We start from the raw sequence: 12,773 nt of genomic DNA on the forward strand, positions 1-12,773 counted from the left end.
TTCTTGTATAGTTTCAGGCAGGCTCTTCTTAAACTGTGTATTTGTCAATGTTATTGTGGCTTATTAACATTTAATTTTAATATTTTTTTATTGAGCTTCGTACTACGATTATTTTATTAGGAAAAATGGAAAAAGCAACAAAGTCTAAGCGATAGAAGTTATAGCAGCTATTTCGGAGATCACCACATCTCCTTATCAGACTTCTTTTTTCTAGACTTCAGCAGGGATCGAACCCGCGTCATCGATGTACAAAGTCAGAAGCGTTAACCACTGAGCTATGCACACCCCGTTAACTCGTGTTGCTAATTCATTTTCCATATTCCATTTATTTTTCCATATACAAATGGGCAACACCATCGACAAAAAAATAAAATAAAAAAAATCAGTGGTAATTTTTAGCTACTTGAAACTTGCACTTTATTATACTAAAATTGAAACGGGCTACAAATCTGCATACTGAAAATTTTTCTAAAAATTCTGAAAAAGTTTGAAATTTTGATGAAAAATTTTTGAAGTTTCTTTTAGGCATTGCCGGCAATGCAAAGGAGAATGTCCTACAATATTTTATTTATTTCGCTTCTTTATTTCATTTCGGGGAGTGCAAAGTAGAATGTCCTATAATATTTTTTTTTATTCGCTTCTTTGCTTCATTTCGGGGAATGCAAGGTAGAATGCTCGTAGTCAGCTGAAAAATATAATGAATATCCAAAAATTCTTTCTCTACCGTTACTTTCTGTGGAAATTTGTCTTGCATTAGGGATGTTAATTTTTCAGCCTTTTCCAATCCCGGGATTTTCGGGATGTCGTTATCACATTCCCTGGATCCCGGGATTAGTCCCGGAACTTGGATATTCATTACTTTCCAACAACTTAAATCGAAAAAATTGCTTCTATATTGTTCGAGAAGCTCTCTTACCATAAAATAAATAATAAATAAATGGGTTTCAAACCTAATTTTTTATTTAAAGTGGCATTTTTATTTTTTCTCTCTGATGCCGGGATTTATTTTAAAGCACTTTTTAATTTCAAAGATATGATAAATTCCAAAAATTATTTAAAAAATTCAATGCAATGTAGAATAAAAATATGGGTACCAAATACAAGAGGAAATTTCTTTAGCATCTAAAAAAAAATTTTGGATTCACAATGACGAATAGGTACTTTTTTAAGCTTATAAAGTTAGAAGGGTGAAATTCGAGGTTGTTATCGAGTTTATATAAGTCCTTAACATATAATTTTTTCAAAAACAAATGTTGCGAATTTTCAAGGATAAAATTTTAAAAGGACTTTTTCAATACTTACCAGTCCTTCTGCACCAAAAACTTGAATCCGTTTCAATTCTGCAGGATTTCCTCTTTAATTTTATAACCATACTTTTTCTGTAAGCACATTTCTCTGAATTTGTTAAATCAATTTTGAATTAGTGACGTCAGAGTGAAAAACTAATGACGCAATTTTACTATATTTGGCCCATGCGTTCGATATATATTGATATTTGTTTTAAAAATTTACTATCGCGTGGTGTTGTATATATAATGAGCTAAAAATGCATAAAAAATATTAACTATTAAATAAAAAACGAAATATAGCCAATACCAGTCAAGAAAAAAAGTTTCAATTATTGCCGTCAGTGCAAATTACAAATCCCGGGATTATGTGCCACGAATCCCAGGATTTTTGGGACCTTAAAAAGGCCGGGAACAGGGATCCCGGAATCCCGGGACTAATATTCCTAACTGGCATAAAAATCATCTTTTGCTTTGTTCAATTTGCAGCGAAGTTGAAGTCAGTCAATGAAGTGAGGTACAAGAGTGAGGAAGTACAATTTCAAGCTTAATTAAATATGCATGTATGTACATACCGAATTTTAAGTAAAATCCAAATACCTAAATACATACATATGTATGTATAAAAACTGTTTTATAAAATTGTTATTTATTTTAACCCTTAAGACATTTTCTTATTTCAATTTAATATAAATAAGTATGTACTTTAGACTGCATCACTCCCCATACAAAAAAAAAAATTGGTACTGTTTTTCCAATGGAATTATAAAACCTATTATATTTTAGGACGTCCACCCAAATATTTGGAAAAAATATTCAGGGCTGTCATGGAATCCAAGTCGGTTTTGCATTTTGTCGGAATTACAAACCAATTTTGGTTTCATTTGGTGTCATGAAACCGGATTGGTTTTGCTCTTTTCGAACATAAACAAAACCGATGTTCGAATCAGCTGTCTTGCACATTTGTGTGTATAGCGATAATTTGAATGTATATTTTTTTGACACAATTTTATAAAATTGAATTGTTTTCATTAATTAAAAAAAATAATAAGTGAGCGCAAAATGACATCCGCAGTTGTCGCATTTCTCTTATTGGAAGAAGAAAGTTCCGAGAAAGTTAAAAGAAAAATTTTGAGAGATTGCAGCAATCCACTTGAGCTGCCTGAGACAGCGTAAGTAGATTGTTTTTTAATGTGCGTTTATAAATATTTATAGCGTATTTGCAGTTTCATAGCATATTATCGCCTAAACAAAGAGGCTTTCCGAATGGTGCTTGACACCATTGAAGGGCACTTGACACGTTCGAAAGTTCCACCAGTGCTGCAGTTAGCACCTTCGTTGCGATTTTTAGCTGAAGGATCCTATCAAAGATCAGTCGGGAACGACTCTAGCATAAGTGTAGCTAGAAGCACGGTGTCAACGATTTTAGATGATGTGCTTAAGGTTATGGAGCGGTTCATTTGCCCTCAGTGGGTGAAACTAGAAATGGACGGCACCGAAAAACGCAGATCAAGAGACTATTTTTACTTAAAGTACAAAATTCCCTCAATAATTGGTTGCATCGACGGGACACACATAAAAATCATCAAGCCGAGTATTGACGAACATTTATTTTATAATCGAAATTGATATTTCAGTATGAACGCCATGATTGCAAGTAATAATGAATCTTCATTTTACTCGTACATTGCCTTGTAAAACTGATTTATATATATGTATGTACATTTTTATTTAGATTTGTGATGGTCACATGAAAATTCGAGCGGTCGATGCACGCTATCCCGGCTCTAGCCATGACTCATTCGTATGGAACGTTAGTAGCGGCAGACAATATTTCCTCAAGAAGTATGAGTCAGTTGACCGGACATCAAAGTTGTTAGGAGATTGTGGATATGGCATAGAACCTTTTTTATTAACACCATACAGAGATCCACGCTACAACTCCAAAGAATATAAGTTCAATTTGGCCCATTCATCGCTCGAAATATTGTGGAGCGAACAATAGGAGTGCTGAAAAGCCGATTTCGCTGCTTATTGATCACCTTGCACTATCGGCCAGAAAAAGTGGTGAAAATTATAAATGTTTGCTGTGCGCTGCACAATATCTGCAGAAACTACAACGTGGAATATAACGACGACAGTATTACTTTACCATCAAATGATACTGATGAAAATGTTGAATCTCCACCGAACGCAACACTGCAAAGTGAAGGTAAAAGGATGAGGGATGAAATAGCCAACAGTTTATAGCAAACCAACTGAATAAAAATTCAAATATTTATTTATTAAAAAATAAAAAACACATATTTATTTATTTAAAAAACACGCATATATATTCATTAAAACAAAACAAAAATTCATTTAATAAGTAAATACATTTTTCTAGAACTTATATAACTATTTATAACAATAAAATAAGGCACATTTTTAGGTACTATAACGACCACAACCAACACTTTTTTGACATTTTTTAAAAGGGAAATTACTTTTCTTTCTGTTTTTCGTAATCAAACTTTAGGAGTTCGAGCTCGAGTTGCTTTTCTTTTATTTCGTTTTTTTCCTGTATCGCTCGCAAAACACCTGTATTAATACGGACAAATTCATCCTTGAGCTCAATTACTGCATTCGCGACAGATTCGTTGCTTTTTTTTATGGCTCTATACACTCGTCTGAGGCTACTGTCGTTTTCTTTTTCAATCTTAATTAGCTCGTTCAATTTTTCATTTATTTCGAGCTTTCTCTCGTTGTCTTCATCGAGAAATTGTTTCAAACGCTTCCCAGTACTATCTGTCCTTTGTCTTTTAGGAGTGCTGCTGACTGGAGACATTGGCCGCTTCGATGATGTTGATGGCATTTCATCCTCACTTGCACAAACTAAATCTTCGCTGAGGCCAACTGCATTGCCAGCCACACCAACCACAGACTGTGCAATGCCACATATGCGCACTATTGTCTCTTCCGTTTGCGTTAGTTGGTGCTTAGAAAAGGGTCCTCCACCAGTTGCTCGAGACTCGCTTTTGTTTTGTGCGAGCTTTCTTTTTATGTCACTTTTCTACTCCGTCCACGTCTATACATATGTATATAAAAAACAGTGTAAGTTTAAGGCACGATTTAATTTATAGCACCAATTATGCTTTACCTTTTTCCATCCATTGGTATCCTTTTGTGGTGGACCTGCACTGTTCAGCGACTCAACTAAACTGTTGCCAAAGGGCATCAACAGTTGGTTTATCCCGCTTTGTAAAGCCTCTCGCAATATCTGGATATTTCTCCATAAATTCCACGATAATGCTGTTTTGAGTTGCATTTTTATGCTTTCCCCTAGTTATGAATAAAAATATGAATACATTAATTATTATTTTTATAAAATAAACCTTCTTTTACTCACATTTTTATAAAATGTCTAACTGGAAGTAAGAAAAACTAATAAACAAATGAAATCCAAGAGCTGTTAGCTGCTTGGTTTGTTTCCGATAGCAAAATCGATATTATTGATTTCTGTGACACCTAAAATCGACACTAATTCCGATTTGAACATAAAACCGATAACATTGGATTTCATGACACCAAAATAATTTTTTTGTCGTTTTCATATCCAATTCCGACAACAATTGGATTCCATGACAGCCCTGATTAAGATTTAAGTGAGCTGGACCGATTTGAAAATACCTCCAAAGATGGAGCTTTTTATGAATAAAAATAGTTTCTTAAAGATTTTTTTTTTGAAAAAATCCCCTCAAATGACAAAACGGTTTAAGCTTAAAAAAATTGCATAAAAATATATTTAAAAAATTGAAAAAAAATTTTGAACGAAATCGTAATAATAAGATTTTTGATGCTGTTTTTAACTTTTTTCAAAGATTGGTATAAGGAATACTTGAATAACTGAGCCTAAACTCTCCCGATTTAGACTTGTGAGATATCGTTGGAAAGGTATTTTCTCACCCTTTTTATTTCTTTGTTAATAAACTCATTCAAAGGATGAAAGAGAAAGGTAGGATGAACGAATATCATGCAAAGTTGAATTAAGATGTGTTGGTATTCAAAAAAAAATATTGGACACGAACGAATTTTTTTGCACATAAATAAAAAATAGTGGGAAAATACCTTTCTACCGAGATCCCATAAGTCTAAATTTTTTTCTTATTATAACTACTTGCATTTATTTGTTGGATCTGCTTATTTTACATCTATTAAGCCTATCAACAAGTTTAAAAACCTTACGTCTAATTTTACAATAATGTAGCTCAAACCCTGGGGTTGAGCCCTGTTGGTTTAACGTCGCTCAATTAAAGGCTGGTAGATCTCTTCTTCGCAGGCGTGTTATATTTGTTGTGTTGCACAGGCCACTTGCCAGTGGATTTGGGTGGTTACGCAGTTTTATTTTNTCATTTGTGTAATCTTGGTTGATATGTGTTTGCGCCAAGTTAGTCTCCTATCCAAGTGTATTCCTAGATATGTCACCTCATTAGCTTGTGGAATATGGACATTATTTAATTTGATTGGGGGCATACTTGCGGTCTGAGTGAAAATGTTGTATGTTTACTCTTCTGTTCGTTAACTTTTATGCGCCAGTTTGCCAGCCATTCTTCTATGCGTAGTAAATGTTCCTCTAGTACTCTTGAAGCTCTGTTGGGACATTTATTACTAAGGCAGTATCATCAGCGAAGGTGGATGTGAGTATATTCTTGGTAGTTGGAGTATCTGAAGTGTAGATGATATACAGCATAGGCCCGAGTACACTACCTTGAGGAACGCCAGCCGTTATCGACATGTCTTCTGAAGTGGAATTAGATACTTCAACAGCAAATTTTCTGTTAGTTATGTATGATTCAAATATTTTGTGGAATTCCGGCGGCAACAAGTTTTTTATTTTATATATAAGACCGTCGTGCCACACTTTGTCGAATGCTTGTGCCAAATCGAGGAAAATTGCAGAGCAGTACTCTCTGAGCTCAAATGCCCTTCTGATTTCATTTGTAATTCGATTAACTTGTTCAATTGTACCATGTTTTTCTCGGAAGCCAAATTGGTGTGCTGGTATTAAATTGCGTTCATGGAGAAAGGGAGATATCTTTGATAGGAGTACTTTTTCGAATACTTTGGAAAGACAGGGCAGTAAGCTTATTGGTCTGTATGAGGACGGCTGTGTTGCGTCTTTTCCAGGTTTGGCTATCATGATTATCTTCGACCTTCTCCATGATTTCGGAAAGTAACCGAATTTGAGGATAGCGTTGAAAAGGTCAGAAAGAATTGCTTGTGCAACATTCGGTAGCTCTATTAGCATTTTCGGAGTTATAAAATCAGCACCCAGCGATTTCTTTGGATTAAGCTACTTTACTAAAGCTTTTACTTCTAAAGAGTTCGTCTTGCTAGGTGTGTATAGCTCATTTGTATTTTTGGTTAGCCGTGGCAGCCTGAAGTTGTTCGTTGGACAGTTTGGCTGAAACACATTCTTTAAATGGTGTGAAAAACACTCGGCTCTCTCCTGCTCACTACGAGCCCAGGTTCCACATTGGTTCCTAATTGGCATTTCTGTAGCCACTGGTGGTTTGAAGTATTTTAGCGATTTCCATAGAGAGTATCTTTCAGTAGAATTCGGGGAAAGCTTCTTAATGTACCTTTGCAAGTTGCGATCCTCTGCACGTTTGAGTGCTTGTTTCAGTTTTCTACTGGCAGCTTTATACAGTAGCTGTGAGGTTGGTGAGCGATGGCTCTGCCACTGTCTTCTTAGGCGCCGCTTTTCTGCCACAAGTTTTTCTATTTCGGTATTTGTAACTGATGTATGCGTAGGTGGTACTTGGACTTGATTTGGTGTTGCCAGGCCAGCGGCTGTAGTAAAGGTTTCTTTAAAATGTTCAACAAGGGAGTCTATATCACGCTCGCAGTTAAGTGCAGCGTTTAATTTAAGGTGACTACTGATGTACTTTTTATATTTAAGCCAGTTGGTGTTATTTGAAGTTAGACGAGGCTCAATTTCGATGTTTTGGGTCTGTTCATATAGTTTTATTAATATAGGGGAGTGATCGGATGATAGTTCAGGTAGAGTTTCTGCTGTTATGTTATTTCTGTATATGTTTCTTGTAATTGCGAAATCTATTAGGTCTGGTATCTTCTTTATATCGGTAGGCCAGTAAGTAGGTTTACCAGGAGATGTGACCTCTAGTCTATTGTGCCTGTTTATAATGGTATTGTATAGCTGCCGCCCTTTTGGGTTAATAAGGCGTGATCCCCAGTACGTATGCTTTGCGTTGAAGTCGCCTCCTGCCAGGAATCTATTACCCAGGCTATCAAAGAAATCTTTAAAGTCATTTTCAGAAATTAAAAATCGCGGTGGGCAATAAATAGCCGATAGATTCAAGTCTCGGTCGCGGTTTCGTAAGCATATGGTAGTTGCTTGCAGACAGGCTGTTGCTTTTGACTCTAGAATATTGTGCTTTAGACGATTTCTAATCAGCACCGCTGTGCCTCCATGAGCTTTACCATCTGGGTGATTTGTGGCATAGAATTTGTATCCAGGTATGGAGAAATTATATTTATTTGTTAAATGTGTCTCGGACAGTAGCATAACATCTATGTTGTATTCAGTGAGAAATTGACTGAGTTCTAATCTACGCTGGTTTACACCGTTAGCATTCCATAAGCAAATTTTCAATTCACTCATTTTTTATTCACTAAAATTTGCAACAATTGGTTTTGAGCCTTTATGAGGTCTTGAATCATATTTTGCATAGTAGACATGAATTGAGTCATACAATGAGTAAGATTCAATATCATTCCTTCTATGCCACAAGTAGGGGGGTTCGGCTGCATTTGCTCAGTATTATTCCTTTGAATATTTGCAAATGTTTCTTGATTGGAGTTTGATTTCGCCGTGCTTGGCTGCGTTTGTAGTTTTAACGCGTCGGCAAAAGAAACGTTGGGAACTCGCTGCGCATTGGCAAAAAAGGCTCCTGGTGTAGTGGTTGATGGCGTGAGGTGTTGGTATGTATAAGAGCTAGTTGGAGTGGTGGAAGAGCGTACGGCTGTGTTGCGCTGATTCATGCGAGACTTTAAGTCTTTGTATACAGGGCATCCCCTATAATTGGCGGTGTGGTTACCTCCGCAATTACTGCATTTCTTTACAGCCACATCATCTTTGATAGCCTTGCAAGAAGCGGAAGCGTGAAGGTCGCCACAGGCAACACACACTGGGCGCAAGGTACAGTATGTTCTGGTGTGCCCAAATTCTTGACAATTTGTGCACTGTACGGGACCGTTTCGCTTGTGCGGCTCCTCCACTGTTATTCTTCGGTGTAGAAGGTATCGTAGATTGTAGATTGGGTGCACTGCGTTTTTATTCATTGGCTTTGTTTCTGGCTTAAGTTCTACCTTAAACATAGGCTGAGCGATTTTTGCTCTGTTGATAATATTGACAACATTTTTAACAGAAAATCCTGCCTTCTCTAGAGCATGAGCAATATCAGCAATGGGTACACTTGATTCTATACCTTTTATTACTACTTGCAGTCCTTTGCTGCTTTTGAGCTGGTACGTATAGAAGTTTTTCTTATCTTCATTAAGGTGTTTGGTTACCAACCGGTAATTTTCTTCAGTTAGAATCTGAAGTTTGGTCTCTTTAATATTGCCCTTGGTAACTGATGTTACGTGGAACGTATTGTCTCCAATAAGCTGAGTTAATTTATTCACGAGCTCACTACAGTTTTGCTCTCGTAAATAAATTGGGGGCGGTTTGGGTTTGGCTTTAGAAACTTCATTCGGCTCTTTGTCACATTCATTGTCCAGAATCGCAAACTTATTTCCCAGTAGAGGGTTAATGTCAGTGGTTTTCGTTTTTGCAATTTTTGATGGGTTTGCAATTTTTTGCTGCTGTGGGCTTAATTTTCGTTTGACTTGTATGTACCTATCAATACCCGTTTGAGTCAATGTACGGGTTGTTGGATTAAGTAGGTCAACTTGCGCTGAGCTGCGTTGCTTGGATTGGGCTGGTGCCGAAATTTCCGTTTGTGCAGGTGTGGGTGAACTGCGTTGTGAAACCGCTGTCATTGCTGAAGTCGTGGTTGTAGTCGTTGTTGTGAGAGCTGCGCTCACCGTTGTTACTGTGCTTGTTGCTAAGCTAGTGCTTTTTTGTTGCGTTATAACAACTTGGTCTACCAGAGACATTGGCGACTGTGCATGCCAAGGTGTTTGGGGGGAGGGAGAGAACGATTTATCGCGATCAGCATTGTTTGTGGGGGAAACGAACGAAAAGTAAGCATTTCGTCGATCAGCTGAATGCTTTTGGTCAGCTTCTGTTACGGCAAGGTTTATTTCACTGCACTTGGTGCTTGTTTCACTACTATTCGGTAAGCGCGGTGGGGCCGGAGCTGCTTTTATTTTTTTGTATGTTGGCACATTTATTTGAATTTCTCGCGGCATTGCGAAAATTCTGAAAAGTAATTTATAATTATAGGCAAATAAGCAGAAAGCTTATTTATGCCTAGTATTGTCTTTTCGCGTTGGTTCTGTTTTTTTCTTCTTTGCTTTACGTGAATTATTAATAATTTCTCGGCGGAGCGATTAAAAAACACGTCCGCACAGGTTGACAGTCAATCGGCATTTATTTATTTAAGTCTAAATGAGAATAGTTTTGGCCCAGTTATTTAAGTTTTTCGTAAATCAATCTTTGAAAAAAGTGAAAAAACAGCATCAAAAATCTCATTACTACGATTCCGTTGATAAGTTTTTAAATATTTTTATGCAGAATTTTTAAGCCTAATTGGTTTTATCATCTGAAGGGACTTTTTTCAAAAAGTTCTTTAAGAAAATATTTGTATTCATAAAAACCTCCATTTTTGGAGGTATTTTCAAATCGGTCCAGCTTGCTTAAATCTTAATATTTTTCCGAAATATTTTGGTGGACGTCTTAAAATATAATAGATTTTGTAATCCCGGCGGAAAACCGGCCACTTTTTTTGGTGATGCAGTCTAATGTACTTATCTAGGCATTCTACATTAGTTTCTCTGTAAGGCATTCTTTATTCGCTTCTTTGGATTCTGTTTATCCATGCGTTCTCCCTTCGTTTGAAGGTAATGCTGCGGGTAAGCGCTTACGGCCAATGACATGCCCCTGTTAAAATAATGCCTTCTTTAAGCGAAAGGGTAAGAGATTCCCATCGCTTAGCTCGTTTCCACTTTCGTTTCTGGGGTAATCGTATTTTTTGCTGGGTAATAGCTACTTTTAGATGAATAATAGAGTTTAAAAAAATAATTCTAAAAATAATTTATTTAATACATTTGACGAGTGTGGGCGCAATCAGCTTCTCTGATTAAATTATGCATAAATTCTCATTCTGGGAGTCAAACAAAAACTGAGACAGGTTTGCTGTATAGAGTAGGGATGTTGCGAATATGGAATTTTAGACATCCGCGCATGCGAATGCGGATGCGCATTTTGAAAAGCTAACATCCGCGGATACCGCATTCGTGTCAAATATTTTTAAGAAGATCGTTGTTTAAACACTGTTGTGTTCCAATTTGGAGAAGCCATTCTTTTGGTTGTTTCAGAACTTGAAGAACCTGTTACGTCATCCACTTTTTTCGATTTTCGTTTTTGTAATTAATTTTTAATCCTGTCTTCTGTGACTTGTTTGAAAAATGTGTGCTTATAGCGAGGTTGTGAATAGGTGGATATGGCAAATAAATTATTTTCTAGGAAGGAAAATTTCGAAGATAACTCTATTTTGAAAGTCGTGGCTCCCAGCAGAGTTAGTTGGAAGTCTTGTTATTTTGTTAAAAAGGTACCCCGTTTTTTTAAATAATTAGAATTATTTGAATCACGGACGACAAAGGTCTCAGATCTGCTTAGTTCCCGAGTGACTTCTTGGAAAGGTTCACCTGTATTAAATGGCACAATTAATTATTCACCGCTGTCTGTGCCATAAGCCATCAAATCCGTTTTGTTGTTCCATTCCATGCGGTCAATGTGTTTTGATATTTAGAAGCGAATGAACGCAAATTGACAACATATCGTTAATACTATATAAAACGAGCGTATTTCACATTGTCGCTGAAACGCAAAAAAACACAACTAACTAAATTTTGTTTTATTGCCTAAAACGATGTGGGGACTTATGATTCGATGAAATGCGTAATAATCAATCAAAAAGTGAGTTTTGGATTTTTAGTTAGTTACGGCTTTTTGTATTTCAGCGACGATGTGATTTAAGTCCTTTCCATACTATACTAACGATATATGAATTGCATTTGGCATGCACTCCACTCCTCAATAGATACAAAATTCACCTTGAATTAATCACTCTCATTGCGAGAGTCGTGTCAAATGCAAGTCGTTTTTCGAGAGTCGAATCGTATCGAAAATTTCACGTCATTGCCTAAAATTTCCACTCGACTAGTGTATTAAAACGGAAAAACTTGGCAGCACTGTATAGTTTTCGACGACTTACGCAATGAGGCTAAATACTTATTTGATTTGTGAACAGGGTTGCCACTGACGAAAAAAAATATTTACCATCCACTTGAAAAAAAATCCACCAAATCTGGGAAATATCTACCAATAACTTTTTTATAATTATTTTAACAAAAACCATAGTTTTGATATTTTTTTATTTCTTTTAATTAAAACTATGGTTTTTTCTATTTTTTTTTTAGTTATTTCAATAAGAATAAAAAATGGTTTTTAAGAACTTTTCATTTAACTAGTTATACGGTATTTGAGTCATATTATTAGCATATTCTCAGTTTCCTTCAACCAAAAGCAGGAGTTATCAAACTAAAGGCAACAATGAAACTTCATTATTTGAAAAACTTCAACTCGAGTTATTACAGACAAATACTGTGACTCAAAAAAGTGATTTTTTTTTTTAATATTCGCAATATTTTTCGAGTAAATTTTTTGTATTGCTTTAACTAAATCCAAAAAAATCGAGGATTCAAACTATATACAACATATAGAAAAATTCCAAAAATTTTGGTCTAAATTTCGAATTTTTTACTCTGAATTTTTAGAACAATTTAAGGTATGGAGTTTTAAAGCAAATACTATTTGAGTAAAGCCAACAATGTGCTGCTTAAAATTCCCGTTGCTTTTTTTTTATTTTTTTCTATTACTAAAGAATGGCTTTGATTTATTTTTTTGCGAACAATCATAGTGCGTATGTACATACCTGTAAATTTTTTTTATATTGAAATAATCATTTAAAATATTTAGGCAATCAAAAGCTCCTCGGGATTCCAGTAAAATTAGTTTTGAATGGAGCGCGCTATGTTCGCCTTATATCGATATACATTTATACGTATGTAATTATATAAAAAGTATGCAAAGAAATTTATAATATATTTAAAGATAACTACGAAAAATAAATCGGGAACGGAAAGTTCATCAAAAATTTACCAAAATGAGAAAAAATTTACCTTTTTAATAACCCAAATTTTTTCTACCAATTTTGGTAACAATTTACCAAAGTGGCAACTTTGTTTGTGAACTTG

General features: G+C 35.6%; 1 long non-coding RNA gene and 1 pseudogene across 1 annotated transcript; one reads left to right on the forward strand and one right to left on the reverse strand.

Annotated features, from left to right (window-relative positions):
• Positions 1-2,343: 2,343 nt before the first annotated feature.
• Positions 2,344-3,606, forward strand: LOC108363092 (uncharacterized). The gene is made up of 3 exons (XR_001847559.1): positions 2,344-2,458; positions 2,513-2,943; positions 3,022-3,606. It is a non-coding gene; the product is annotated as an uncharacterized LOC108363092 (long non-coding RNA).
• Positions 3,607-3,694: 88 nt separating this feature from the next.
• LOC108363091 (uncharacterized) lies at positions 3,695-4,827 on the reverse strand (annotated as a pseudogene).
• Positions 4,828-12,773: the final 7,946 nt, after the last annotated feature.

This window comes from Rhagoletis zephyria, unplaced genomic scaffold (assembly GCF_001687245.7).
Source record: "Rhagoletis zephyria isolate East Lansing unplaced genomic scaffold, Rhagoletis_zephyria_1.1 Rzeph_scaffold_01185, whole genome shotgun sequence".
In the NCBI taxonomy this organism is placed as follows: Eukaryota; Metazoa; Arthropoda; class Insecta; order Diptera; family Tephritidae; genus Rhagoletis; species Rhagoletis zephyria.